The following is a 24,326-nucleotide window of genomic DNA, read 5'->3' as shown; positions in this document are numbered from 1 at the left end:
TGACAGGGGGCATGGTGCTGCTACTGAGAGCAGGTCGGCTGCCTTGTGCTACAACCGGGCAGTGACCAGGGCAAGACGGGGTACGCGGACCCTAGGCTGGGAAGAAGCTTCACACAGCCCAGTAATTTACCCGATGGGAACGGAATCTTCAGGAACCATTCCCCACCCACTCCAGAATTGGGGAACTAGCACAACGAGGGGGATAGGACTTCCCACAACCATCCAGAAAATCCCAAGCGTGAACCCTGAGAGCAAGCTCACCCTGCTAGCCACGCACGTGAGTGGGACCCGAATCGCTTTATGTGAGAGGGATCCACACGTAGGACACACAGTGCCAAGGGACAAGGCTTCAGGCCAACCTGCAACACCAAAGGGGCACAGACCCAGTGTACTCGCCCAGAGAGCAGGATACTCAAGAGTTTGGTTTACCTGGTGTAAGCGTCAGTGACTTTGGACTGTGTGAGTACCCGATATCCCTTTTACCCCGAAGGGTTCTCCACTCCATCCATCACCGGATCCCGGGACACCACTCCCCCTGCCCACGGAGGGGTTAACATCTCGAGCTGCCACACACCATCGTCCCTGGGCTTCCCCCCAAACGGCAGCGGTGGTCCCTCACGTTACCACACACCGTGGGTGGCGTCACGAACATTATCCCATTCACCACCCAAAACAAAAGCTACCCACTTTTTATTTCCGAGGTAGCCGCGTAACCCCGCCTCGGATCCGGAGACCCCTCGAGCCACTAAGGATCTGGGTCCGAGCAGACCATCGGCTGTCGCGGGGGCGGCACATAACCACTTAACCCATGGGTGGCCATGCAGGAGAGCAGAGGACCACACAGCACGAGGATAGCCATGCAGGAGAGCAGAGGACCCCACATCCCATGGGCGATCATGCAAACAGGCAGAAGACTATGCAGGATGAGGATCGCTGTGCCGGATATCAGGGGAATGAGAAGCACATGGACTACGTAACATGTTGGCGGCCATGCGGGAGAGCAGGAGACCCAGAGACTCCTTGATGACCATGCAAGACAGCATAGGATCATGCAGCTGTGGGCAGCCATGCAGGAGAGCAGGGGACCACACATCATGAGGATGGCTGTGCAGGGGTGCAGACTATTACACAATCTGTGGGCGGCCATGTACGGAAGCAGAGGACCACACGACATGAGGATGATCATTTAGAAAAGTAAGGAAAGTGCCAATGGAGGCACGCTCACAAGGATAAGCTGGCAGCCGAAGAGGTAACATTGTTGTCAATTCTGGGGATGGAGAGGAGAAGACAGGGACATAGGCTCAGGCAAGCACTGGGATGCTGGCCAATATAGGGACAGAGATGGCAATGTTTCAATTGGGTACAGCTCTATTTAAAGTTGTGTTAGTAATATATAGCTAATTAATTTGTTCGACCTGTCGTCTTACTTTAAGATGATGCATACCTTCTGGCCCACATTACAAGCTTGCTATAGATCCAATAATATGCATTGATGAGCAAAAGGGTAACAGTGTTTTGAACTTTTGACTTTCAGGCTCCATATCACACCATCTACTATAACTCTGAGCATGAAACTACCTTCATTTTACAGACAATCATTTTGGCTATCTCATACATAAATTTAACTTGCAGCTACTGTATTTAGCATATGATATTTATGCAGAATCTAGTCATGTCACTGCATTGTTAATGTAACAAATAAAAACCCTCTAAATTTAAAATTTTATTATCCTTCTGGGCATGCTCTCAACCAAATTCAAGCACATTTCGACCAAAATCTGATCCCAGGTCTCTTTTACACGTTCCCAATGTTGGTGCATACTGGTCGACTTACTTGGGTATGTATACAGCTTTACCTTCAACTATACCCACAAGTCTTCAATTGGGTTGAGGTCTGGGGACTGTGGTGGCCAATCTTGCACCTCTACATTGTCATTGAACCATTATTTTGCCAATGTCTATGCATGCATCGTGTCATTGTCCTGCTGTAACACAATGACGTCCTTTTTATACCCATAGTGCTCGAGTGTACGAAGTAACTGGTCATATATCTCAGTATGGAGACCACCATCGATCTTGCTTAAGTATTCAACACCTTTGGCAGTGAAACTACCCCATATCATCAGGCTTCCTCCACCGATCTTGACACTTCTTTCAGTTTCTCAATCTGTTAGCCCCTTTTCCTGTATCTTCCAAACCCATTTGCACCAATCAGAGCTTAGTCTAGTGCCTTTTGTCTCATTCCTTCAAATCACTTGTTTCCAATCTTGTACTGTCCAATTTTCATACTTTTTGCAAACACATGCTGATGTTTCTTACAATTATATTGAACTTGAGGCTTCTTCACCTTTTTTCAGGCAACCATTCCACACTTGTGTAAAGTGCATCTCATGGTGCTTCCAAGGACATTTCTGAATTACTATTACGAAGCATAGGAACCACCTCCACTGCCGTGTTTGTTGTGCCAGAACTAATAGACATTGTGATGAGCTGACTTGTTTACTCTGATATTTTGCCTGGCACAAGGTGCCTGGACAGCCATTTTTTATTTTGTTATTTCTCTGTCCTTGAGAAATCTTCTTCATTGCGGCTCCTCGATTCAAACCAGTGACTTTCGCTTAGCAACCAACGCATAACACACTGAGATATTAGGGAATGTGAGAACAGGTAGTAATTTGAAGTATACAGAAAGAAAAAGATTTTTCAACCACCAGGAGCATAACAGTAACAATGCAGTGATATCACAAGAATGTGCATAACTAATTTTGTGCTAGACAGTTGCAAGTCAAATTCGTGTACGAGATAGCCAAGATGATTGTCTATAAAATTAATGTAGTCTCACGTTCAAAGCTGTTGAGGATGGATGAGATGTGGAGACTAAAATAAAAAAGTTCAAAACAGTGTTACCCTTTTGCTTGTCATTGTACCTCCATGTTTCTCTATTAGAGATGAGCGGACTCGCAGAAAATTGGGACCGACGGGTCCCTGTTATCTTTTTTTTTTAATCAGAAACCAGAGATTAAAAATGTTGGTAGTAGGGATAGGGAGATAGGAGCATGCGCGGTATACTCACCGAGGCTCTGTCAAGGCGGCAAACTGCTTCCAGGTCGTGCATTCACTTCCGGAAGCAACTAATTAACTGTAATTGAATATGCACTGTTTTCGCCGCCCACTGGCATCTGCAATTGGTTGCAGTCAGCTGCGCCCCCACACTTGTTGCAGCGTGTCTACGTATCAGCTAACTGCTTCCATTCCCAGGCACTATGCTCATCTATATCACAGGCTGGGGTCACACTGGCATATGGCATCTGATGCAAGAGCATTGGATGTGATATGCTAATGACCCACGGCTCAGGCTCTGCTGCCAGCGTGGGTCGAATGTTATGTGACTCTGACCCGATTCTGCGATCGGAGCACAGCTGCAGAGGAGAGGGATTGATTAATCCCCCAAACTTCTTCATTGTCAGTCTGTGCGTATATCGCACTGTGCTTGAATGTCATCTGAGTGCTGTCTGATGTTTCTCTCGCACCCCTAGACTTGTATGGGTGCGAGTGATAGGAGACTCACAGACAATTTCAGCATGCTGTGATTTTTTTCCTCAGTCTTATTAGGGCTGAGGAAAAACTCACAAATGGGAGCTGCAGTATTGTCTTAGATGGAGCCGAGTGCAATGGGAGATTTTCTTACTGCACTTGTGCAAGTCATACATCAGTGTTACTCTATCTGTACAGTAAAAATATAAAGCCCACGTCTACAGGCAACCTGCAGATAGCCAGGATTGTCGCATCCATTAGATGTGACAAGTTTGGCGCTTTACCTGGCTCCTACCATTGCCCTGGTGCAATGGCAATTGGGGAAATAAGGCTTTAATAACAGCTGCTACTAAGCCCTAAATTAGTGATGTCAGACGTCTCTGAGACCCCCTATTACTAATCTGTAAGTAAAAGTAAACAAACACAGACAACGAAAAAATCTTTTATTTGGAATAAAATACAAAAAACAACACCCTCTTTCACCGCTTTACTAACCCCCCCAAAATGCCCGTGCAGGTCTGACGTAATCCACACGAGGTCCCACAGCAGTAACAGCTCTGCTATATCTCAGTCACAGCGAGTGGCCATACAGCATGTCTGAGTGAGTGCAGACAGAGAATGAATGAGCCGCGATGAGCAATGACTGGTTGCAGGCAAACGCTTTCACACAGGCTGGGGGCATGTCTGACTGCAACCAATCACAGACGCCAGGATGGCCGGTGGGTGGGGAAAGCAGGGAAAGCAGTGCCTATGCAATGAGCAATGATGAATAGCACAGTAAGTGAAGGAAAGGCTGCAGGAGCACTTTATAGCGGCGATGGAGCCTCGGTAAGTATGAAGTGCTTGCTTCATTCTTATTTTCTTTATTTTTCTTTAAATTTCTTGAGTGCCAAATCCGGATCAAATAGCCAGAATCTCGGGCCTGGGCCAGGTAACCGGGCACCTTTGAAACTGCGCGATCTGGATTTTTACAGTCTGGGTCCGCTTATCCCTATGCCCTATTATTCTATGGTGAGATACCAAAATTTCGATTTGCACGTCTGTGTGCCTTACTTTGTAGATGTTATTAAAGCTTCACAGTGGAACTACATTATATAGTGAGAAACACTGAGTCTATGGCTTACTGGTCACAATAGTGGCCCGATTCATTGACGTTGTGCATGTGAGTCTTAATGATGAGGACCTCTGGAGTACGCTGTGCCTAATTGCTTAAGAGGCACATGCCTCTTAATTTGGGCTACTTTGTAACTAGGGTGTGCGAGTAGTTGTGACTTGACTTACAAATGACAAAAGTTGCAAAAATTTGGTTTTGCCTCTAGTTCTGCCAAAATCTTTCTTACTCTAAGAGCCACATTCATCTCTGATGATGATTATGAGCCACATTCAGAGCCCTCTGGGTAGTGACATCCAGTACCCTCGGAAGTTGTACCCAGAGACCCTCATTACCAGGGTAATAATAGTGAAAGCTTTAGCCCAAAAATCACACACTGATACCCTGTGTTGCCTTGCTTTATAGCCATACTTACATCCAGATGTTCTCACCTTACTTCCATTCAGTAGTATTTGTTAGGGCCAGGTGGACGGGCAGACCCAGGAGGTGGATCCACTGGGCTGAACACCTCACCGAAGGCAAGGTGCCCGGTAGCCGGAGCACTACGGGTAGCAGGACAGTCCGTTCAGAGGAGTGGGGTGTAGAAGTCCCTGGGACCACGGAGCCACTGTAGGTAGTCCGGGTGACGGAGCTCAGGTTCGGAGGCCGAGATGACGTCAGGCAGAGTCCGGAACCGACAGAGCGAGAAGACGGGTCACCACAGGGATCGGAGATGGTATGAACTGACGGGATGGCAGACCGTCACCGTTCGGGGTTCGGGTATCGTCAGGACCGGTTGGCGAGGCAGGAACGGCTCTAAGAGAGATAGGTAAGTATACCTCAAGACACAAGGAGACCTGACTCCTAGCTTAGCAAAACACGAAGAACAGGCCCCGCCCACTTGGAAAGGATCTCCCTATATACCCTGTACCTGATTCTTCAATATCCTGTTGGAGGACACTGGCCCCTTAAGAGAGGGTCAATGACCGCGCGCGCGCCCTAATGCGCATGCGCGAGGCCCGGGTGCCAGAAGCCAGAGCAGGGAGTGGTGAACAGGAGGCAGGAGAGCCGGGCTGGAGCAGAGTTGCCGACGGGCGCCGGGAGCGGGGACCGGGCTGCCTGGGGACCGCAGGTGATGGGGCATGGAGGCTGTGGAGCGGGGGAGGCCTGGCAGAGGAGCCGGGGAGCGAGGCAGGGGAGCCGGGGAGCGTGGCAGGGGAGCCGGGGAGCGTGGCAGGGGAGCCGGAGAGTGTGACAGGGGAGCCGGGGAGCGTGACAGTATTCTCACATCAAGCACTGTACACTATGGCATCTTGCTTCAAGCACCTTTCTAACTGATGTAACATATTTATTTCTCCACCTCCATGGCAGGGTGTGTGCATCCAGATCTGGACTTCTGTATGGGGTTACTCAAGACCAGCTCTTCATATCTGTTTGCTAGACCTTTTGCTAATTCATCATGCTGTTGGAGGAGATGGAAGAAAAGGATCTATCCGCGCTGCCAGAAGAAGATCACTGGCAGTGCTGATAGATCCTCTTCTTCCATCTCCTCCAACGCCATCTTCCCGGGTTCTGCAGCAGCCTTCCGCAACACGTCGTTATAGTGGTTGTGTCTTTAACATAACCGCACCAGGTTAGTGCACCTATAAAATTCTTTCTGGTACCACCGCATAAGACACCATTTGTGCCCCCTTCCTTGTCATTTCAGTTGCATGACATAATTCATCATGCTTGCAGACATCCATATGCCACAAATTATGGGTCCCTGAGTCACATGTGGATCCCGAGCTACAGGTAGTTGTCCCCTCCTCTAATCTTTCCAGACCCCATAGCATAATATATGTAGGATTTGGGAAAAAAAATAATACTCACCTCACTGCTTACTTGTTTCACCATCCCTGCATCCCCTAATCCAGTCCTCCGCTGATCTTCTTTTCCCTTACCCTGTTGTGTGGACTCTCTTTGACCTCTTTGCTGCAAGCCAAGGCTTCTGAGCAGACTTTAAATGTTGGATGTTTACGACACAGAGCATAAGGATGTCAGAGGTCTAGTTATACTAGAAAGCTTGGCCTGGATTCAGGAGACTGAAGAAAATCAGCATGACTGTGAGGAAGGAGCAAAGAAAAGGCATGGCTGAGCGGATGACGGGCCGTGGGGATGGGTAAATGGTGAATTCTTGCTCAATTCATGATGTGGGAGTTTTGAATTCTGGAAAATGTGAATTTTTGTAAAATTTAAAAAGAATTATTTCAAACTTGAGTAAATTTGCCTATTTGTAGTAGCTCCCAAACTGTAGATGCCGGTGACGCAGGAGGGCCAGTGAGCCCGAGATCACAGACAGGAAGAGGCAGGAAGGGGCGGAGCCAGGCACTGCCTGGCTACTTGTATTAAAACTAGTACAGGGATAGCGCAGCTCTCTCACTGAGCGGAGGCGGCTGCTTCCCTGCAGGGCTGTGCCGGACCCCTTATCTGCCGGGCACAGTCGTAGTTGAGACCTCTGCGACCGCGGTTGTTATGCCCCTGTATACACCCATGTGCCAATACACTTCAGAAACCTTTTGGGTTTCCTCTGGCTCTAGGACTGGCTGCACCCATATAGTTATACCTCTGTTTTGCACCATTTCTACTTCTTGTTTTTGTTAGATTTCTTCTCTCATTTTCTGCAGTTACTGGCAGATCCTGAAGCACTGCATTACTGAGATTGCTACTATTATAACATAATTTTTCTTTTTTTTTTGTTACAAATATAAAAATATTCTTGCTTATTATTTAATTTTATGAGCTATATGAAAGCGTTCCCATTTTAAATAGTGACAACTAAGTCACACCATACACTGATTTTCATTTGTATTACTATTTTGCTGAAGTAGGCATCCGTGTGGAGGTGTTTTCCAGTTCAGAGGGCTCAACAAACACTTTAGCATTTTATAAATACAGCAGTGCCTTGGTGGCTCGGTGTCAGCAGTGCTGTAATAGTTCTGTATGTTACAATGTAAATGCTTTGTTCTGACTAGAACCTAATAAACATCCAAAAACAACAAAACCTTTGTTTACAAATAATCCGTCAGTAAGGTTAAGTGTATAATAACTAATAAGGAGATATGTTACTTTAGAAACATCATTATATTACTTACAAAAGGACAAGCTGAAGAGTAATATTAAAGGTCAATGTGTTTCTGTTTTCATTTTGTTTGCTTTGTGTTTTATGTCAAGGTGAACCCTTGTGGAGAATCAGGTGCGGACGTTGGACCTGGTGGTTATTCATTACAGCAAAATAATTTAGTTTAAAGAGACGTCAAATGGCTTTTAGTGTAAAGTACTCTGAAAACGTGAAATTGTTTTCTAAGAGGAGTTTCCTTTTTCCAGTAACAATGACAACCTTGTTATCACGTCTCCACCAGAGTCCGCTTCTGTGACTTCTCCTTTGGTCACCAGGTGGTGCCATGTTCCCGCTGTAGGCAGTGCTAGTCATAGGGGAGGAGTCAGTACCAGTAGCTCTGGTGGGTGCAGGTTCCGCCCATCCATTAAGCTGGGTTTCCCTGGGACCTGCAGTACCACTGGCTGACTGTAGTGGTGTGTGCCTTCAAGTTGAAGTTACCACCTTCCAGCCACAGCCAATGGGAAGGCACCATACCCTTCTTATTTCTCCTCCTTTCTGCTGGTCGCCGCCAGATATAGAGTCTTGTTTATCCTGCTTGTCTCTGGTTCTCGTTCTGCTTTGTATATTGATCCCTGTGTTTTGACTTCTGCCTGTTCTCTGACTACTCTCCTGCCTGCCATTTTTGTACCTTGCTGCCATCTCCGGTTTTGACCTTAGCCTGATTTCCTGACTACGCTCTTGTCAGCCGATTTTGTCCCTTTTCTGTATCTCCTGACCCTGCCTGATGACTACTTTTCTTGGGATTGCAGCCTTCCACAGATAGTGATCTCCGGGGCCCTGTAGTAATTCCAAATCCATGTATAGTGGTTAAAGGGTTTCAGGGTTCTTGGGATCCTGCTTAGTGGGCGATTAGTCTCTAGCCTGTCTGTGACAGCCATCCTGAGGCTGTGGTTCCAGGCAGATGTTACACTTGTCTATGTGATAGCCGTAGGAGTGAAAAAGGGTTAATTGCCACGCTGCTGTGCAATAAAGAGGTGAATTTTATCTTTAAGATGTGACTTTATTCTATGCATTTTGGAGCTTTCCTCCTTCATCAGGATCATCAGGTAAATGGGAGTATCCTGATGAAGGAGGGTAATTGTGAAACGCATAGAATAAAGTCACATCTTGGAGATAAAGCACAGCAGTGCAGCAATTAACCCTTTCCACTCCTACCGACTATCACAAAGTTTCCTCGATACTTGTTCTTCAGCAGCTGATTTTCCAAGTTTTTTCCCAGTGGTTGTGTCTGACCCAACCCCTAGGTGCGCATAAACTAAATTGTAGGTTCAACGTACCTCACAGATAAGACCCTATTTTACGCTTTCTGCTTCCTCCTATCCAACGTTGTCTATGTGTAATGTCTGTTATTTTTACAGGAATGAGAGGAGCTGCAATTCCATACACAGCCAGTTGTTTAGAGGTGGCACTCTTTTAAGGAAAAAAAGGAAGAACATTTTTACTAATTCATGAAAACATTAATATTTACGATTGGTGGTAATGATACTCGAGAGAGCTGATCCAGTACAGCACAGGGGTGTAATGTGAAGCTAAAGAGGTTCAACATGGGCCATTAATAATGCTGATATTTTCTTATGTGACATAGGGGTCTTTTTTTCCACTGACTCACCAGCCTTCTTTGAATCTCCTAAAACTACAACACTAACATCATGGTGTAACTACATATAAATTAATTCATTTGTTGCCATATTCACAGTAAGGGTATATCCTCACATAGTAGATTTGCTATGTAAATCCACAGTTGCATATCCACATTGTGCAAAATGTGGTGTAAATTTGCATGCGAATATTTCACTGTAGATTCTACCTCACCTTTTCCAGTGTTTCTATAGTAAAAACTGACTGGTTCGCCACAGTTTTTTGTACATCCCACTTTCAGTGATAACGTATATGTATGTATATGTATAGGTATATGTGACCGCTGTAGCCAGTGATTGGTTGTATCTAGTGATGGGCAAACCCGAACTATAAAGTTCGGGGTCCATACTGAACACATAGTGTTCATGCACACGATCCCGAACACAAGCTTTCCTGGGAAGCTCATGTTACAGTTCGGGTCCAGTTCGGGTCCATTTGCTGTAAAAAAAAAAAAGCACATTATTAAAAGAACATTCTGATTATAATTATAGGTCCTGCAATGCATCCTACAGACTGTCTCCTGCTTCCGCGTCCGATCATTGCTGTGCTCCTGGGTAACTACCACTGACTACAGGATCTTCCATGACGTCATAGCCATGTGACCAGTCTGTAAGCCAATGTCTGTATAACATTAACACCAGACTGGTCACATGGCTATGATGTCATGGAAGGTCCTGTAGTCAGTGGTGGTTACCCGGGGGCACAGCAATGATCGGACGCGTAAGCAGAAGCAGCTGGGAGACAGCGGCTGAGCAGCTCCGCAGGACTGTACAGTTGTTCAGTGTTCGGATGCGTTCGCCTTATCTTATAATCCGAACTCGAACTTTACAAAACGTTCATTCGAGTTTCACAAATACTAACATCGGGGAGTTTGCCCATCACTAGTTGTAACCATTAGGTTTAAAGAGGTGCATATGGGTGGTTATATTGGAATCAAGGGATTTAGTATAATGTATTTTTCCAGTAATCCAGAAAAAGAAGGCAGCAGCTCACAAGGTAAGTGGCCAAAAAACTTTATTCTGCTATCGCAGACAAGCTCTGGAACAGTGGGGGAAGGACGGAGTGCTGGGATGGGGAGCGGACGACAGCCTGTTTCGCCCTGTGAGTAGCGCTTTGACAAGTCCTAAAGTGTGCAGTCAGCTGATCCTCTTTATGGATCATCACAGCTGACATGCATGACGTTTAACCTCATAACAACGGCCGTACGACTTAAAGCGGCGGCAAAACAGGGTACTTATTCTGTTCCGCCGCTTTAAAGCGGCGGGCCAAAAAAAGCCTGTAGCGCCCCCCAGCAACCGAAAATCTCGGGGGTTTCAGCTACCGGGGGTAGCTGAAACCCCCCAGATTATGAATTGGGGTGTTTTTTTGGACCCCGATAATGTGATCGCCGTATACCGACGAACACAGGAAAAAAAAAGAAATGACCGGTAAAACTGATTTCTTATTCATCTGTCGTGATCAAACATGTCAGATGAGAAAGAAATATAAACCCCTAGTGCCCCCAAAGCCCCCGGTACCGGAGAGTCCCCCCCCCACCCCTACCCCCCCTCCAAAAGTCAAAATGGCGCTGAAGCGCACAGAAAACTGCCGCCTCTGCCGGCTCTGCATTCATTTCCCTCCGATCTGAAATTATCAAACATTTCAGATTGGAGGGAAATGTCCTCCCCCTGACCCCTCCTCCAGTACACCGGAGCTGTCTGGTCCACTGGAGCCCCCTCCGGTTCTTCAAAGAGCCCCCCGTTCCCCCCGCCGGAGCATGCAAGATGGCGGTGCACAGTAGCGCGCGGCCGCATTCATCCTGCTCTTTCTGCCGCATGTGACACGTCACATGCGACAGAAAAGTTGTCGCCAGGTCTCCCGCCGTCACACTCCGTCAGCCCCCCGTCAGCCGGTCTTCCCGTTACCTGGCTTCTGCTCCGTCCCCGTGATTACTCCGCCTCCTTCTAGAAAGTTGGCGGCGCATGTGCAGACAGCGGCTGTCAGCTGGATCCTTGCAAGCAGAGACGCTGACCTCGCTGCTGCACTGTGGACCGGGGAAAAGTGAGTGCAGTAATCTGCAGCCACACTCCTCACATGGAGAGCCTGCTGTTCTAGAAAATGGGGGGTACGTTCTGTGAGCGTGCCCCTCATATTCTGGAATGAGGTTACTGCAGGTCACTTTGCCCTAGGTTGGACCGGGGCAGTGTGAGTGCAGTATTCTCAGATTACTGCACCCACACTGCTCATGGAGAGCTTGCTCTTCCATAAAATGGGGGATACGTTCCCTGAACGTGCCCCCCATATTCTAGAAGGTCCTGAGTCATCGAGGGACCTCCAAAATGGATTACAGCGACCGGAATTTGTTTATTTTCAATAAATTGGTGAAAGAGGAATGTTTCGGGGAGTTTTTTTTCAAATAAAATTTTTTTTTGTCTTTATTTTTTTCTATTACTGACATGGTTAGTGATGTCGGGTATCTGTTTAGATGCCATGACATCACTAACCTCAGGGCTTGATGCCAGGTGACATTACAGCTGGTATAAACCCCGTATATTACCCCGTTTGCCACCGCACCAGGGCGCGGGATGAGCTGGGGCGAAGCGCCAGGATTGGCGCATCTAATGGATGCGCCACTTCTGGGGCGGCTGCGGCCTGCTATTTTTAGGCTGGGAAGAGTCCAATAACCATGGCTCTTCCCACCCTGAGAATACCAGACCCCAGCTGTCCGCTTCACCTTGGCTGGTGATCTAATTTGGTGGGGACCCCACGTTTGTTTTTTTTTAAAAAAACGCCTGGGGAGCCCTCCAAATTGATCACCAGACAAGGTGAAGCTGTCAGCTGTGGTTTTCAGGCTACAGCTGTCTGCTTTACCCTAGCTGGCTATCAAAAATAGGGGGGACCCCACGTCGTTTATTTTAATTATTAATTTTTTGGGGGGCTAAATACAAGGCTAGGCATCCTTTAGTGCCACATGAAAGGCACTAAAGGACGCCAGCTTAGAATATGCAGGGGGTGGGACGTTATATTTGTTTCACATCTATCCATTCATCCATTGTAGCATTTTAGGCTGTGTGCCCACAATCAGGGTTTGCAGCATTTTGGGCGCAGAGTGTTTTCCCTGCGTCCATAACGCTGCATTGTGCAGTAGAAGCACAGTGTAAGGATTTTTAGAAATCCCATGCCCAATGTGCTTCTCTTCTTCGCAGCATACACTGACCTGTGGTGCAGCTTCCCGAGCCTTAGCATGTCAATTTATGCTGCGGAGACAAGAGTGTTCTCTGCAGGTAGCATAGAGCTCCACAGCAGCCTGAACCCAAATCGTGGGCATGGGCAGCTGCATTCTCCCGTGGACAACACTCACATCTCTGCAGGAAGGCTGACACTGTGTACTAGACGCCGTGTCGCTGGATCATGGCCACATAGCCTAAAAGTGAGAAATTTGTTGCTACAGCAACATTTTTGTGAAGTACCTGTGGATTCAAAATGCTTACTATACTCCTGAATAAAATCCAGTTTCCAAACTGGGGTCACTTGTGGGGGGTTTCTGCTGTATAGGTACCCAATGGGCCCTGCAAATGTGACATGGTGCCCGCAACTTATTTCAACTTTTCCAGAATTCTATTCCAAGCCCTCCCATTTATCCAAACAGAGGTTTTTGGCCACATGTGGGGTATCCCTGTGCTCATAAGACATTGGATAACAACCTGTTGGGTCCACGGTTTGTTGTTGCCTCTTGAAAAAGTAAGAAATATGATGCTAAAGCAACATTTTTGTGAAAAAAATGAAAATTTTCAATATGGCAACCTAAGCTTATCAAATTCTGTGAAGTACTCTTGGATTCAAAGTGCTCACTATACACCTAGATAAAAGCCTTGAGGTGTCTTGTTTCCAGAATGGGGTCACTTGTGGGAAAACTCCACTGTTTAGGCACCTTAGGGGCTTTCCAAATGCAACATAGCATCCGCTAATGATTCCAGCCAATTGTGCAGTCAAATAGTGCTCCTTCCCTTCCAAGCCCTGCTGTGCACCCAAACAGTTGATTTCCACCACACATAAGGTATCAGCATACTAAGGAGAAATTGCACAATAAATTTTATGCTGATTTTTTTCCCTTTACACTTGTAAAAAAAAAAGCTATCTGGTTGAAGTAACAATTTTGTGGTAAAAATTTATTTTTTTATTTTCACAGCTCAACATTATAAACTTCTGTGAAGCACCTGAGGGTTCAGGGTACTCACCAAACATCTAGATAAATTGCTTCAGGGGTCTATTTTCCAAAATGGGGCCACATGTTGGGGAGCTTCACTGTATAGACACCTCAGGGTCTCTCCTAATGCAACATAGCGTCCGCTATTGATTCCAGCCAATTTTGCAGTCAAATGGCACTCCTTCCCTTCCGAGCCCCGCCGTGTACCCAAACAGTTGATTTCCACCACATATAAGGTATCACCAAACTCAGGAGAAATTGCACAATATATTTTATGCTGAATTTTTTCCTTTTACTCTTGTAAAAAAATAAAGCTACCTGGTTGAAATAACAATTTTGTGGTAAAAATGTATTTTTTTATTTTCACAGCTCAACATTATAAACTTCTGTGAAGCACCTGGGGGTTCAGGGTACTCACCAAACATCTAGATAAATTCCTTGTGGGGTCTATATTCCAAAATGTGGCCACATGTGGAGGAGCTTCACTGTATAGGCACCTCAGGGGCTCTCCAAATGCAACATGGCGTCCGCTATTGATTCCAGACAATTTTGCAGTCAAATGGCACTCCTTCCCTTCCGAGCCCCGCCGTGTACCCAAACAGTTGATTTCCACCACATATAAGGTATCGCCAAACTCAAGAGAAATTACACAATAAATTTCATGGTGATTTTTTTCCTGTTACCCTTGTGAAAAAAAAGCTACCTGATTGAAATAACAATTTTGTGGTAAAATTTTATTTTTTTATTTTCATGGCTCAACGTTATAAAATTCTGTGAACCACCTGGGGGTTCAGGGTACTCACCAAATATCTAGACAAATTCCTTGAGGGGCCTAGTTTCCAAAATGGGGTCACTTGTGCAGGGTTTCTGCTGTTTAGGTACCTTCGGGGACCTCCAAATGCGACTTGGTGCCCGCAATCTTTTTCAGCCAAATTTCCTTTCCAAAATTCAAATATTGCTCCTTTTGTTCCAAGCCCTGCCATTTGTCCAAACAAGGGTTTCAGACCACATGTGAGGTATCACCGCGCTCATAAAAAAGTGGGTAACAAACCTTGAGGTCAAATTTTTGGAATTACCTCTTGAAAAAGTGAGAAAATTGATGCTAAAGCAACATTTTTGAGAAAATTATTAAAATTTTCAATATGACAACGTAACGTTAACAAAATCTCTGAAGTACCTGTGGATCCAAAATGCTCACTATACCCCTAGATAGAAGCCTTGAGGGGTCTAGTTTCCAAAATGGCATCACTTGTGAGGGGTTTCTTCTGTTTAGGTACCTTAGCGGACCTGTAAATGCAACATGGTGCCCGCAATCTATTTCAGCCAAATTTGCTTTCCAAAATTCAAATATTGCTCCTTCCGTTCCGAGCCCTCCCATTTGTCCAAACAGAGGTTTCTGACCACATATGGGGTATCGGCGCGCTCATAAGAAAGTGGGGAACAAGTTTTGGGGTCCAATTTGTTGTGTTATTTCTTCTAAAAGTGAATAAATTTGGGTTAGAGCAACATTTTTAGGTAAAATTTAATTTTTGCTTTTTCTCATTCCACATTGCTTTTGTTCATGTGAAGCACCTGAAGGGTTAATAAACTTCTTGAATGTGGTTTTGAGTACTTTGGGAGGGTGCAGTTTTTAAAATGCTGTCACTTTTGCGTATTTTCTGTCATCTAGGCCTATTGAAGTCACTTCAAATGTGATGTGGTCCCTAAAAAAATGGTTTTGTAAATTTTGATGGAAAAATGAGAAATCGCTGATAAACTTTGAACTCTTCTAACTTCCTAACAAAAAAAAATGTTGTTTCCAAAATTGTGCTGATGTAAAGTAGACAAGTGGGAAATGTTATTTATTAACTATTTTGTGTCACAGAAATCTCTGGTTTAACGGTATAAAAATTCAAAAGTTGAAGATTGCTAAATTTTCAAAATTTTTGCCAAAATTCAATTTTTTTTTATAAATAAACGCAAAAAATATTGTCCTAAATTTGATACTAACATGAAGTCCAATATGTGACGAAAAAACATTCTCAAAATCACCGGGATCCGTTGAAGCGTTCCAGAGTTATAACCTCATGAAGTGACACTGGTCAGAACTGCAAAATTTGGTCTGGTCATTAAGGTGAAAATTAGCTCCGTCACTAAGGGGTTAAAAAGCAGATAATACTGCTGATACAAATGTACAAAATACATCCACCTCCCCTCCCACCAATACTTTCCCCTGGTACAGTGGCCTTATGAAAATAATGCCGACTCTCATCGTGGTACGGTTAGTATGTTAAAATGTTAGTCATATAAATAATAAAGAGTAACTAACTTAATAAAATAAAGAAAAAAAATGACGTTAAGGTTTTGTACATATCCTTATGTCTTGTACCAAAGAGAGCAGATTTGGTTTGATTGATATGTACTAGTATTCATCCCTTGCCCTGAGGAAAAAAAAAAAAAGAATTTCATAAAAAATGACACATGTCCACTTATCCTATGGAGACAATTTTTTTATTTATTTATCTTTCTTGAAAAATAATGAGAAAAAATTAAAAGCATACTGGATCTGAGATCTTCCGTTTATGGTAAGATTCCTTGGACATTTATATTCTTTAATCATTCTGGTTCTCCTATTTACAATCTAGCATAAAAATCATGCTTTTTTTTTTTATTCTGCTCTCTTTTGCTGCTCAGACAAATGGATTTAAATAAGAATACAATGGTATGCTTAAAACGCATGTAATTATTATTATAAATTAAATGCTATTATCCACCTTTTCCTATATGGTTGTTTGTACCTGTCTTTTGCAACGCTGATGCGTTACTGCTGTATTTTTGTACATTTTTATCAGCAGTATTATCTGCTTTTTAAACGTCATGCATGTCAGCTGTGATGATCCATAAAGAGGATCAGCTGACTGCACACTTTAGGACTTGTCAAAGCGCTACTCACAGCGCGAAACAGGCTGTCGTCCGCTCCCCATCCCTGCACTCCGTCCTCCCCCCACTGTTCCAGAGCTTGTCTACGATAGCAGAATAAAGTTTCTTGGCCACTTACCTTGTGAGCTGCCGCCTTCTTTTTCTGGATTACTGGAACTTTGCTATGCTGCTCGCTAAGCACCACTCGGTCAGGCACCATCAGCCCAGGAACATATGACGTCCAGAAAACAGCTGATTGCTCCAGAACTGTGAGTACGGCTCCACTGCCTGGCAACCTAGGCATTTTTTTTCTATTAATTTTATGTCATTTACCTGGAGTCTGTATATGTAATATGTAAAAAAAAAATCTTAATACTCAATTCACCATTCACTTCTCCAGCTCCTCCACCCCTCACCATCACCAGTCCAGTCCTTGTTAAATTTTCTGTTCCCTCGCCTTTGTGGCTGAAATTCCTATGTCTCTTAGACCCGCAACACACATCCGTTTTTTTTGTACGTGTGCGGTACGTATTTGCACGTACCGGAGACACGTACACACGGAGACCAATGTTAATCAATGGTAGATGGCACACGCACGTAAAATCACACGGAACGTGTGTCCATGTGGTAAGTACGTGTGTGTGCTTTTCTACACGGACGACATGTCGGTTTTTTGTCGGCAGCACGCAGGCACGGACCCGCTTTAGTCTATGGGTCCGTGCCTGCACGGACCGCACACGAAGTATGTCCGTGTTCAGCACGTATCGTCCGTGTCCGTTTTTCATCACAAAATTTGAAACACTTGTTACCAATCTATCAGGTCAATTGTAGGCCATTAATTCTGGCGCCAAACATACATTTCCTGTCTCATTTGCACGCCAGACAGCAGCTGGGCACCTGTCCTCTCACTGCAGGGGAACTTTGAGCACAGAGAACACTACAGGTACTGAGCATGGCGCCCAGAATCGATACAGAGAGGCTGATTGGAGAAGTAGAGAGTAGTGTTGAGCGAGTATGCTTGTCACTACTCGGTACTCGCACGAGTATCACTGTACTCGGGCTACTCGGCGGGGACCGAGTAATCTCGCGATACTCGTGCTGTACTCGTGGTCTTCAACCCAGCATGTTGGCGCTCTTTTGAGAGCCAGCCCTCATGCAGGGATTGGCTGGCAGACCACTGCAATGCCACAGCCCTGTTAGTTGTGGAATTGCAGTGATTGGCCGGCCTGCACAGCATGACCGAGCCTTTATACCGGCGGGCGCGCTGTGCTCTGCACACAGCCATCCAGACAGTCAGTGCAGGGAGAGTGTTGCTGCTTCAGGGAAAGGTTTGCAGCCCTTTATAGTTATTTCCGTAGCAGGGCTGCAAACAGTGTGACCAAAAGTCCTTCTCAGGACTATTGTAGTTGTATACAGGCAGGCAGGGTATAGGCAGGTCGGAGTACAGGAGCAGAGTCCTTCTCAGGACTATTGTTGCTGTATACAGGCAGGGCAGGCAGGGTATAGCCAGGTCGGAATACAGGCTAGTGACCAGAAGAGTCCTTCTCAGGACTATTGTAGCTGTATACAGGCAGGCAGGCAGGCAGGGTATATAGCCATTCCTAGTGGTGACCGTATACCAGCCTTCATCATATCTGGGGCTGGTGTACACAGTCTAAAACAGTCCTGATAGTGTCAGACTTCTCAGTAATTGTCGCTCCTAAAAACCTGTTAGGTTCTTAGTGCGTCCGTGCTTGCATTTAAAAACCACACGTGTGTGCCTGTCGGTGGCAGCGTACAGGTGCACGTTTTGCACAAACTAGTATATAACGCACAAGTCTAGTGAATAATACACGTCAGCAGTGTCTGATAGTGTCAAACTTCTCAGTAATTGTCGCTCCTAAAAACCTGTTAGGTTCTTATTGCGTCCGTGCTTGCATTTAAAAACCGCACGTGTGTGGCAGTCGGTGGCAGCGTACAGGTGCACTTGTGTGCGTTTTGCACAAACTAGTATATAACGCACAAGTCTAGTGAATAATACACGTCAGCAGTGTCTGATAGTGTCAAACTTCTCAGAAATTGTCGCTCCTAAAAACCTGTTAGGTTCTTATTCCGTCCGTGCTTGCATTTAAAAACCGCACGTGTGTGGCAGTCGGTGGCAGCGTCAGGCTCCACATTGTCCCTGGATAGAGACGTGCATGATGGCCTGTAAACCTGAAGTGCCCATTGTAAGGAAGTGGGTCTATTGTAGTATAGCCCTTTGGCAGGGCAGCCAAAAATTTGGAGGCTCCACATTGTCCCTGGACAGAGACATGCATGAGGGCCTGTAAACCTAAAGTGCCCATTGTAAGGAAGTGGGTCTATTGTAGTATAGCCCTTTGGCAGGGCAGCCAAAAATTGGGAGGCTCCACATTGTCCCTGGATAGAGACGTGCATGAGGGCCTCAAAACATTGTTCCCATTGCAAAGGAGTGGGTCTCCTGTCGTTGTAATGCCCATTCTGAAAGAATGGGCGAAAAAATTTGCCACTGGGGGTATACCTGAAACAACGGCCTAACTATTGTAATGGTCATCATGGTGGCGCATGAGGAGAAGGAGGAGCAGTCCAGCGATTAGCCAAAGTCCAGAAGTGTGTACCCATGGGTGAGTGGAGGTACATGGCAAATTCCCGTTACAAACTTTAAATTCCGCTCTCATTTGCTGGTGAAGTCTGGCCCAATCCAACCCTTGTTCATCTTGATCAGAGTCAGCCTGTCAGCATTTTCAGTTGACAGGCGGGTGCGTTTATCTGTAATGATTCCATGCTCTGACAAAACGCTAGCGGCAGGGCAGGCCAGGACTTCCAAGGCGTAGAGAGCCAATTCATGCCACGTGTCCAGCTTGGATACCCAATAATTGTAAGGCACAGAGGAATGTCGGAGTACAGTTGTTCGATCTGCAAGGTACTCCTTGAGCATCTGGGCAAACTTAGAATTTCTTGTGGCACTACCCCGCACCTCAGGGGCTGTGGTATGTAAGGGGCTGAGAAAACTGTCCCACATCTTAAAGACTGTTCCCCTACCTCTGGCGGATTGGACTTGTGCCCCTCTCGGCTGTACGCCTTGGTTGTCCACTGATTCATGACCTATGCCGCTAGCGTTTTGTGAGGGGAATGCTTTGCCTACTTCCGTGGCTATGGCCTTCTGGAACTGCTGCATTTTGCCTGACCTCTCCACCTAGGGAATAAGAGACATAAAGTTCTCCTTTTAGCGTGGGTCTAACAGTGTTACCAACCACTAATGATTGTCGGCCAAGATGTTCTTAACGTGAGGGTCACGAGACAGGCAGCTTACCATAAAGTCAGCCATGTGCGCCAGACTCTTAACAGCCATCACTTCAGTATCCTGACCAACACGATGACTGAACATGCTGTCCTCCTCCTCCTCCTCCTCCTCATCTACCCTGTCCTCTGGCCAGCCACGCTGAACCGAGGATATGACTGGTGTGCATGTCATATCCTCAATTTGGCCGGAGAGTTGCTCCATGTCTTCATCCTCCTCCTCGTCATAGTCCTCCACTGCACGTTGTGATGAGACAAGGCTGGGCTGTGTGTTATCACCCACACCCACTACTGTTTCTTGCTCCAACTCATCGCGCTCCGCCTGCAATGCATCATGTTTGTTTTTGAGCAGAGACCATTTTAGAAGGCAGAGAAGCGGTATGGTGACGCTAATAATGTCGTCATCGCCGCTCACCATTTTGGTGGAGTCCTCAAAGTTTTGGCGGATGGTACATAGGTCGGACATCCATCTCCACTCCTCAGGTGTTATGTGTGGAGTTTGACCCATTTCCCGACGGCTTAGGTGATGCAGGTACTCAACAACTGCCCTCTTCTGCTCACATATCCTGACCAACATGTGCAGAGTTGAATTCCAACGCGTGGGGACATCACACACCAGTCTGTGAGCCGGAAGATGCAAATGGCGCTGAAAGCCGGCAAGGCCGGCTGAAGCAGTAGGTGACTTTCAAAAATGTGCAGACAGGTGGCGAACTTTTACCAGCAGATCAGACAGCTCTGGGTATGACTTTAGAAACCGCTGAACCACGAGGTTGAGCACATGGGCCACGCATGGAACATGTGTCAGCTGGCCTCGCCTCAAAGCCGCCACCAGGTTCCGGCCATTGTCACACATGACCTTTCCTGGCTTTAGGTTCAGAGGTGTGAGCCAGTGATCTGCCTGCTGTTTCAGAGTTGTCCACACCTCTTCTGCATTGTGGGGTTTGTCACCTATGCAGATTAGCTTCAGCACAGCCTGTTGCCGCTTCGCCGAGGCAGTGCTGCAGTGCTTCCAGCTTGGGACTGGTGTGGAGGGTAAAGTGGATGAGGATGCGCAGGAGGAGGAGGAGGCTGAGGAGCATGACATTCCGGAGCTGTAGAGTGTGGGTGAAACCCTGACTGAGGTAGGGCCTGCAAACCTTGGTGTGGGAAGGACGTGTTCCATCCCTCGCTCAGACTTGGTCCCAGCTTCCACAATATTAACCCAGTGTGCCGTCAACGAGATGTAGCGGCCTTGCCCACAAGCACTTGTCCACGTGTCTGTGGTTAGGTGGACTTTGGCTGAAACAGCATTGTTCAGGGCACGTGTGATGTTTTGTGACACGTGGTTATGCAATGTGGGGACGGCACACCGGGAGAAATAGTGGCGGCTGGGGACCGAGTAACGTGGGACAGCTGCCGCCATCAGGTCACGGAATGCTTCTGTCTCCACCAGCCTAAAAGGCAACATTTCCAGCGCAAGCAGTCGCGAAATGTTAGCATTTAGAACTGTGGCATGTGGGGCGTTGGCAGTGTATTTGCGCCTGCGTTCAAAGGTTTGCTGAATGGATAACTGAACGCTGCGCTGGGACAAGGACGTGCTTGATGATGGTGTTATATCTGCGTGGGTAACTGCAGGTGCAGGGCCGGAGGAGGCTTGTTCGCGGGCAGCATGGGGATTGGCTCGCATGCACAACAAGCAAAGACGCAGCAGTGACATCAGCAAGCACTGCTCCTCGACTCTGTTGTACATCCCACAAAGTCGGGTGCTTGGCTGACATGTGCCTGATCATGCTGGTGGTGGTCAGGCTGCTAGTTTTGGTACCCCTGCTGATGCTGCCAAAAACTGCCAGACTCGGGAAGACCTAACATTTGTACAGGCACCTTGTGTCGTGTTGTAGTTCCGGGGAACAGTTGCCTGACTTCTGCCTGGGGCCACCACCCTGCTTCTTACTGCCTGTTGGGAAGCTACGCTTCCCTCCCCCTGTGCACTGCTGTCCTCGCTCTGCATATCCTCCTGCCAGGTTGGGTCAGTTACTGGATCATCCACCACGTCGTCTTCCTCTTCCGCACCCTGCTCCTCCTCCTGACTTCCTGACAATTGTGTCTCATCATCGTCCACCCCTTGTTGAGACACATTGCCAACTTCGTGAGAACGTGGCTGCTCAAATATTTGGGCATCTGTACATACAATCTCGTCATGACCCAGTTCAACAGGAGCTGGCGAGAGGCCAGAATGTGTGAATGGAAACGTGAACAGCTCTTCCGAGTGTCCGTGGACGTGTACTCGGCCTGGTGGTAGGAAGGAGGATCAGGTTCTGAAATGTGCGGTGCAGTATCACGGCTACTGACACTTGACCGTGTGGAAGACAGAGTGTTTGTGGTGGTGCCAATCTGACTGGAAGCATTATCCGCTATCCAACTAACAACCTGTTGACACTGGTCTTGGTTCAAGAGCGGTGTACTGCTGCGGTCCCCAAGAATTTGGGACAGGATGTGCGAGCGAGTAGATGTGGCCCTTTGTTGTGGCGAAATTAGAGCTTGCACACGACCTCGGTCTCTGCCTGCACCACCATCACGTCCACTTCCTTGTTCGTTGCCAACGCCCTCGTGCATTTTGCAATGCTGTGCTGATGTGTATTCACTAGACTTGTGCGTTATATCCAAGTTTGTGCAAAACGCACACAAGTGCACCTGAACGCTGCCACCAACAGGCACACACGTGCGGTTTTTAAATGCAAGCACGGACGCACTAAGAACCTAACAGGTCTCTATCCAGGGACAATGTGGAGCCTCCCAATTTTTGGCTGCCCTGCCAAAGGGCTATACTACAATAGACCCACTTCCTTACAATGGGCACTTCTGGTTTACAGGCCATCATGCACGTTTCTATCCAGGGACAATGTGGAGCCTCCCAATTTTTGGCTGCCCTGCCTAAGGGCTATACTACAATAGACCCATTTCCTTACAATGGGCACTTCAGGTTTACAGGCACTCATGCACATCTGTATACAAAATTGTTCACAGCTGTGACTTTTGAGTGATAAATGCTTCAAGGGGTCTTCCCCATGCTGTTGCCATGTCATTTGAGCACTCTTCTGAGACTTTTGTGACATTTTTAGGGTTTCTACATGCTGCCGGGGGGTCATTTCATAAAAATACTCGGGTCTCCCATAGGATAACATTGGGCTCGGTGCTCGGGCCGAGTACACGAGTATCTTGGGATGCTCGGCCCGAGCCTCGAGCACCCGAGCTTTTTAGTACTCGCTCATCACTAGTAGAGAGGCATCCAGAGCTGTGGGACACACGTGTTGATGGCTATCATGACAGGTTAATGGTGGAACGAGCATAGATGGCTGTGGCAAAGGTAGTCTACCCTAGGAATGGATGGTCTCAATGTACCCCTGGAAAGAAAAATAGATATGGTGAGTACAGATATTTGCATTGCTTTTGTCTTTACCTACATGTGCTCATTCTGTAGGTAGATTAGATCCATATTTATATAGTTTGTTTGGCATTTATTAATGGGCCTGACTCATTTTGAGATACACTGGAGACTCACAAACAGGAGAAGTATTCATTGCAGTTTTCTAGTAATGTCAGCATGTGTATATGTGGCCTGCAAAACATTTTATGCATGTACAAAAGGCATTTCAGGGTGGTCAGGCCACTATTAAACATGTTTGGGGTTATTTTTGGTTTGCTTTTTTGTGCTTTTTCTATTGCAAATGTGCTGTGAAATGTCTATACATTTTGAGTTGTATTTCTATGTTTGGTTTATTATGCATGTTCCTTGGTGTCACCATGTCTGGAATGGTAACAGTAATGTGTAGAGTGTAATGGAAAATCTTTGAGGAACATATGGCACTTCATGGGTTTATAGACATTTTGTTTCTCATGGCTTACTGAAGGGTTTTTTTTTTTTTTTTTAGTATTTTACAAGGAGATAAATGATTATACAGTGGTTTAAGATTTTTACTGGTGAACTTGTTTTCTTTCCCATGCTTATTGTGTTATTATGTCACTATATGAGTGTTATGGGTTGTTGTTTTCATACACAGGGATGTGTGTTCCAATTTTTTACAATTGCTGCAATAGAAGACTAATGTCTTATTTTTTAAATCTTCAATTGTTAGAATTTGTGACCTTATTTTACAATTTTTTATTTTTTTTTAACAGTGGATCTTGTAAAACGGCGATGGCGGTCAGCCCGTGACCAGTTCAGAAGAGAATATAACCCAGTGGCAACCACAGCTGCTGCTGCAAAGAAGAAAAAATATGTCCATTATGAAAAACTGAGCTTCCTTATGCCCATTATGGAAGTACCAAAGTAAGTTTAAACCATTACATCACATGGTGGTTTTATTTAAAAGGCACACATTATTTTTTTTTTTTTATTTCATCAAAGTACAGAGGATAACCTGGAAGATAGTGAGGAAGCCCAGTCAGCAGTATTAACAGCGACCTCTGCTTCTGAGATGGAGCCTACCTCATATCAACCACCAACAATCCCCAACACCAGCCAGCCAGACGCAGAAGAAATGTCC

The sequence above is a fragment of the Anomaloglossus baeobatrachus genome, chromosome 3, assembly GCF_048569485.1.
Source record: "Anomaloglossus baeobatrachus isolate aAnoBae1 chromosome 3, aAnoBae1.hap1, whole genome shotgun sequence".
NCBI lineage: Eukaryota > Metazoa > Chordata > Amphibia > Anura > Aromobatidae > Anomaloglossus > Anomaloglossus baeobatrachus.
Note: the sequence above shows the minus strand (reverse complement) of the source record.